The sequence below is a fragment of the Cebus imitator genome, unplaced genomic scaffold (assembly GCF_001604975.1).
Source record: "Cebus imitator isolate Cc_AM_T3 unplaced genomic scaffold, Cebus_imitator-1.0 Scaffold487, whole genome shotgun sequence".
NCBI lineage: Eukaryota > Metazoa > Chordata > Mammalia > Primates > Cebidae > Cebus > Cebus imitator.
This window is the reverse complement of record NW_016107802.1, coordinates 1,511,215-1,517,587: the sequence shown is the minus strand read 5'-3', so window position 1 is coordinate 1,517,587 and position 6,373 is coordinate 1,511,215. Positions and strand designations below refer to the sequence as shown.

General features: G+C 43.7%; 1 long non-coding RNA gene across 1 annotated transcript; it reads left to right on the top strand.

Moving 5' to 3' along the window:
- The first annotated feature begins 1,004 nt into the window (after window positions 1-1,004).
- On the top strand, window positions 1,005-5,948 carry LOC119468754. Its single transcript, XR_005197514.1, has 2 exons — window positions 1,005-1,067; window positions 5,328-5,948. It is a non-coding gene; the product is annotated as an uncharacterized LOC119468754 (long non-coding RNA).
- The last annotated feature ends 425 nt before the right edge of the window (window positions 5,949-6,373 follow it).

Below are 6,373 nucleotides of genomic sequence, written 5' to 3'. Positions count from 1 at the left end.
TTCATACACGACAGATTCTGAAATGCTTAGCAAAGAAAAAGTCAGTGCTGGATAAAGGCAGCATGGTGATACTGACTTTTCTGTATTTTTGTTGTTGTTGTTGGTTTTGGCCTTAATTAATATAAACCTTTCTCATGCATTTACTCCTGAATTAACTACATCTGAGTTTTATTGTGAGATATAAAAATTACAAATATTGTATTAGGGTTCCCTAGAAGGACAGGACTAACAGGATAGATGTATACATAAAAGGGAGTTTATTAAGGAGCGCTGACTCACATGATCACAGGGTGAGGTCCCACAGTAGACTGTTTGCAACCTGAGGAGCAAGGAAGCCAGTACAAGTCCCAAACCCTCAAAGGTAGGGAAGCCGATAGCAAGCCTTCAGTCTGTGGCCAAAGGCCCGAGAGCCCCTGGCAAACCCCTGGTGCAGGCCCAGGAGTCCAAAAGCTGAAGAGCCTGGAGTCTGATGTTTGAGGGCAGGAAGCATCCGGCACAGGGGAAAGATGAAGGTCGGAAGATTCAGGCAGTCTAACCCTTCCGCGTTCCTCTGCCTGCTTTATTCTACCTGTGCTGGAAGCTGATTCTAGCCGCGCTTGCAGCTGCGCTGGCAGCTGGGCGCCCACCCAGATTGAGGGTGGCTCTGCCTCTCCCAGTCCACTGTCTCAAGTGTTAATCTCCTTTGGCAACACCCTCACAGACACACCTGGGAACAATACATTTCATCCTTCAATTCAATCAAGTTGACACAATATTAACCATCACAAATAATAAGCAAAAATGATAATTTTTATCATTATTATCTCAAAATTATGAAAGCTTCTATTTATAGCACTTGCAGTTTTTTTAAATTGAGATTCATAAAACTGTGTTCCCCCAGCACACTGAATCCTACTGTCATGACTTGGCATGAAAAACAGCGACCCACTCAGAGTCCAGTAACAAGGCGCCCTCCCCAGTGATGCCAACTGCCAGGCTTACTCAGTGTTTGACTGTGGTTCACTATTCATCCAACAGAATTTTTGATGCATATGGTGCTAAATGTTGGGAATGCAAACCTGGATAAAGTACCATCCTAATAACTGCCTAATGGTTTTCCTGGGTTTTCCTGGCTATGATTTCTGATCCCTCCCTCCCTCCTTCCTTCCTTCCTTCTGTTCTTCCTTTCTTTCCTTCCTCCCTCCCTCCCTCCCTCTCTCCTTCCTTCCTTCCATATTTTCTTCCTCCCTTCCCTCTCTTCCTTCTTCCTTTATTCCTCCCTCCCTCCCTCCCTCCCTCCCTCCCTCCTTCCCTTCCTTCCTTCCTTCCCTCCCTTGTTTCTTAACCACTGTTTGTTAAGGGATGGCTCCACACTGAATTCTGGTGATCATTATGCTTTTCTTTTGCTAAAAGTGGAATGCAGAGGTAAATTGTCTAGAGCAACTAAGGGTATGTGGGAGAAGTTGATGCTTTGCCTCTCACAGGTGAGTTTCAAGCATCCAAGGAAATGATAGAAATGCTTACAGGTGGTTTTACGTAGTGATGTCTTGCGGGGTAAGTTTCCGTTTTCTTTTCCTAAGAAAATCAGTCCAATCTGATTGCTTACCAGTGTTTTGACATTGGATTTGTGGTTTGCAGACCTGAACCTGACTTTAAGGTAGGTGTGGGGTGAGACTATAAGCCCCTAAAAGTGTAGGAGCCCATTGGAGATAAAAGGTAAAACCAGAAATCCAGCGACAGCCATCTGAAACCCATTCAGCCTGATGGACTCTTTTCTAGACTCAAGGGCATCCTTGTTTTACTAGAAAAGGGCAAAGATGGTGAAACAAAATCATGAATATCCATGTGCTTTCTCAAGTTCTTTATGGGTATTTTCTACAATTTAGATGTGCCTCGCCCCCACCAAAACCCATGTGGAAGTTTAATTTCAAGAGACAGCGTTGGGAAGTGGGAGCTAGTGGGAGGTGTTTGGGTCATAGGGGTGGATTCCTCATGATGGATTGGTACCATTCTCAGGATAGTGAGTTCTTACTCTTGCAGTGTTTCCAGGATTAGTTCTTGCAGAAGTGGATTAGCTCCCTCAAGAGTCGATTGGTATTGGCCAGGCACGGTGGCTCACGCCTGTAATCCCAGCTCTTTGGGAGACTGAGGCAGGTGGATCACAAGGTCAGGAGTTCGAGACCAGCCTGACCAACATGGTGAAATCCCATCTCTACTAAAAATACAAAAAATTAGCCGGAAATGGTGGTACACACCTATAATCCTAGCTACTCAGGCGGCTGAGACAGGATAATTGCTTGAACCTGGGAGGTAGGGGTTTCAGTGAGCCAACATCACACCACTGCAATACAGCGTGGGTGAGAGAGCAAAACTCCATCTCAAAGAAAAAAAAACACACAAGAGTACGTTGGTATAAAATATGTTGCCCTCTTTGGTCCCTTCTTTTTCGCATATACCTAGCCCACCTTTGAACTTATGTTTCCTTATGACACAGTGAGAAAGCCTTGGCCAGAAGCCAGCGCCATGCCCTTAAACTTTCCCACCTGTGAGCCATGAGATCAATACACCTCTTTATAAACTACCCAGTCTCAGACACTCTGTTATAGCAACACTAAATGGACTAAGACAGTTATTTTGTAGAAGCAATGTAACCCTCTGAAAAGAATAAGAGATTTGGAGAAAAATGCCACAGCTCTTAGTCCAGTTTGGCCATGACCTAGTGGAGTGAGATTGCTGATGCTAAAATTGTTGAAATAAAATCATTGTATTAAGTTCCTGAAACTGCACCTGGCACAAAACACGTGCTGCATGAATGTCTGCTTTAGCTATATGCTTTCTCAAAAAGTAAATCTAAACTTTACTGAATTGCCAGGCGTGGTGGCTCACGCCTGTAATCCCAGCACTTTGGGAGGCTGAGGTGGGTAGATCACCTGAGGTCAAGAGTTGGAGACCAGCCTGACCAACATGGTGACACCCCATCTCTACTGAAAATACAAAATTAGCTGGCTGTGGTAGTGCATGCCTGTTATCCCAGCTACTCAGGAGGCTGAGGCAGGAGAATCACTTGAACCCAGCGGGCAGAGGTTGTAGTGAGCTGAGATTGTGCCACTGCACTTGAGCCTGGGCAACAAGAGTGAAACTCCATCTCAAAAGTAAATAAATAAATAAATAATAAACTTTACTGAATCGATTAATGTTCCTGTAAACTGGAGACAGCAGTAAGTCCCCACTAGCCTGAGTGAATCAGGTGGAAGATTAAAGTAATGCATGGTAGTGTATATGAAACAATAGGATTCTTTGCTCACAGAACATCCAAGAAGTCCCAGTCTATAAGACAAGATAAGAGAGCACAGGGAGCCCAGGCTCCGCACACCGCTGTCCCATTGCTGCTTGCTGCTTTCCACTGCCCACTCCTATCCTCACGCCACAAGAACAGAGGGGGAGTTATAAACCACTGGTCTGTGTAAAAGTATTCTCCAAGCCATAAAAAGTACGTACATATATAAAACCGTTCTGTAGATGCTCTCAAGAGCTAACCAGCAAGGTGACGGAGTCCTTAGAAAACACTAAGTGAACTTGGACATAACCATTCAAGAAAAAAAAAAGTAATTCCCCAAAATGAGTAAAATTCCAAATGTCTTGTTGTTTAAATGAGTGGGCGCTAGTAATCTGGAAAATTTCAAGCGTGGGAACACTTTGTTCTGTCAGGAAAACAAGGCATTTACATTGATTTTGAACAGTGTTTCCAGGAAATGGAAGAAATTTTCAGGTAAGAATTTGCCCAGCAGCACTGTGGGTGGTCATCAAACCATTGATAGTTCTGATAATCAGGCAGCCCCCGACCCCCTCCGGTGCCCAGCCGGCCACCTCTGTGTGGCACTGTCGTGGACAGGGCTGTGTCTCTGCATCATCCTTAGCTCCTCTGTGATCACTGCCATGCGCTTCACCTCCTGTTTCTACCTGTGGACATTTTCACAAAAGGTACTTCTCCAAGCAAATCAACAGCCCCATATTCAGACCCATTCATCCGTGCAACAAATGTTTATTGAGTGACAATTTCCTGCCAGAATCCCTACTAAATGCTAAGATATAGGAATGATCAAGAGAAACACAGTCCCTTGGAAATTACAGCCCAGTACAAAAAAGAGAAATGCAAAAATGGTAATTGTTAAATAATAATAACTGTGATAATCACTGAAGAGATGGAACTTGCATTTATGGGACCACAGTGTTAAGTGTCTGCAAAAAGAATCTGGGACTTATCTACTAGCTTATGAATTTGGTTTACTCATTAAAACAGCAAAGTGCATTTCATCATTTGGGAACAGCAGAAAAAATGTACGTGTCAATAAGAGGCTGCCCTGTTATTGGGTGGACTATAAGGATAACCCATGCTGTTCTTCAAAATGGTTACATCGTTGGTTTAGGAAGCTATGGAAATGAAAGGTTTTTACAGTAATCAGTTTGCATATTTCCTCTTAAGCCTCTTGAGTGAGCCTATTTACTAGAATCTAGGAATTTTCCTACAATCCAGTAATGCTCAATTTCAAAAGATGCTGAGAGGAAGGGACAGATGCTCTACAGAACAGCTTCATTCTGAGGAAAATTCTCGAGGGCTCAGAGCTCACACTAACCTGAAGACAATGGCATAGATCTGTGCCATCCTTCAACAAAGAAAACGGGGAGAGAAGAAGGGTTGATTATATGACATGTTGTGTTAATTCATAGGCTTATTTCTCCCAACCCAACCTGAGGGCACTTGAACGATGTCATGTCTGTTGTTCAACCCAGTAACTTTCACTAAAGACGAGGAAGAGTGATGGGACATCAAGTCATGGCCATGGGCTGGGGGAGGCACTTGTCTTTCCCATGTCCCTTACCATAGTGTAGCAGTCAGCTCCCCTTATCTGCTTAATAGACAAAGGATACGTGGGGGTGGCAGGTGGACAACTCTGTGGGGCTGTTCATGTCCTTTGTGAAGACTCGTCTTTAAAACCACACTCGGCCGCCTGGCCAGAAGAATTTGGTTTCATGGAAAGTGATTACACAGGCAAACTGCCAACCATGCTGGAGGGTTCTAACTCTTCTGCAGCTAAATGGTGGCATGGGCAGTAAAACTGTTTGTGTGAGAAGGAGAAAATCGTGGACAGAGCGGAAGTGTTCTCTAGGGCTCTGTTCGGACACTTTACCCCACAGAAAAAGGCTATCACCACTGAAAAGGGGCAAGGACTGATCATGAGTATTAGGAAATTCGGCTGGGACAGTATTGTCTGGAGTTTGATGAATTCACTGCTTCTGTTGAACTTGATGAGTTCTGAGCCCATTTCCTTCATGATTTTCTCCTCTAGTGTCTATTTCAAATCAATAGGAACACTTGAAGGTTCTCCCTGCTACAATGTAAACGTCATGAGGAAAGAGATGTGTTGGACTTGCTCCTTGCTATATTTCCTGGCTCAGAACCTGGCACTGAGTAGAGGTCAAGAAATAGTTGAATGAATGAATGAATGAATGAATGAACGAACTTGTAGCCTCTTATAGAGCTCAAGGTGTCTTACCACTACCCTAAGAGCTGACATCAGGAGGGCTTGCTGCAAAGCCAGGCACTGTACTCCACACTGTATTTTCGTCATCTCTTTTAATGAGACTTCTTTACAACGTGTATCTTTTAAAAGACATGATAAGCAGCCAGCAGTGGTGGTCAGCTGTTACACTGGTGGCTGCAAGCAGAATCCAGGACACATAACTTCCTCCGGTATCACAGCTTCATTTTCCAGGCTGCAGCTCCCACTGCCCTCATCAGAACCACCTGCAGGTCCATAAGCTGTGCATTTCTTTGGGAGTTGGGGGAGTGTCTTTTGGATGTTTATAACTTATGCATCTTGATATTGAATGTGCACTTAATACATGGAGCTTCATAGTACTTGATTTTTTATACAAAAAAATGACTTAATTAAAATTTCTCGAAGGAATGTCATAGAATAAATATGAGGATCACTTAAGTACCTTCCTGCGCTGGACATAACAATACAATTCTGGTACCTGATATAAAGCAAAGATGAATGTGGCAGGAAAAAAATGCAGATGGTTAGGTAACTGCTCTATTTATCTGATTTATCTCCCGTCCTTGCAGATAACCTGCCTTTCAGGCCGTCTTGCTTTCTGTCAATCTATCTTTTTCTTTCTTCACACCTACACATCTATCTAGCTACCTGCTTATCTCTGCCTGTCACAGCACTTCTAAGCAATATGATTAAAGGGACTAGGTTCTTTACTGTGCTACTTCATCTGTTGACACCTGGGATGGAAAACCTACTGCCTCATCATCTGTTTAATGGTACCTCAGTTTATCCATTCAGTATCTAACCGAGGGGAGAGCAGTGATCCGGGATTAATA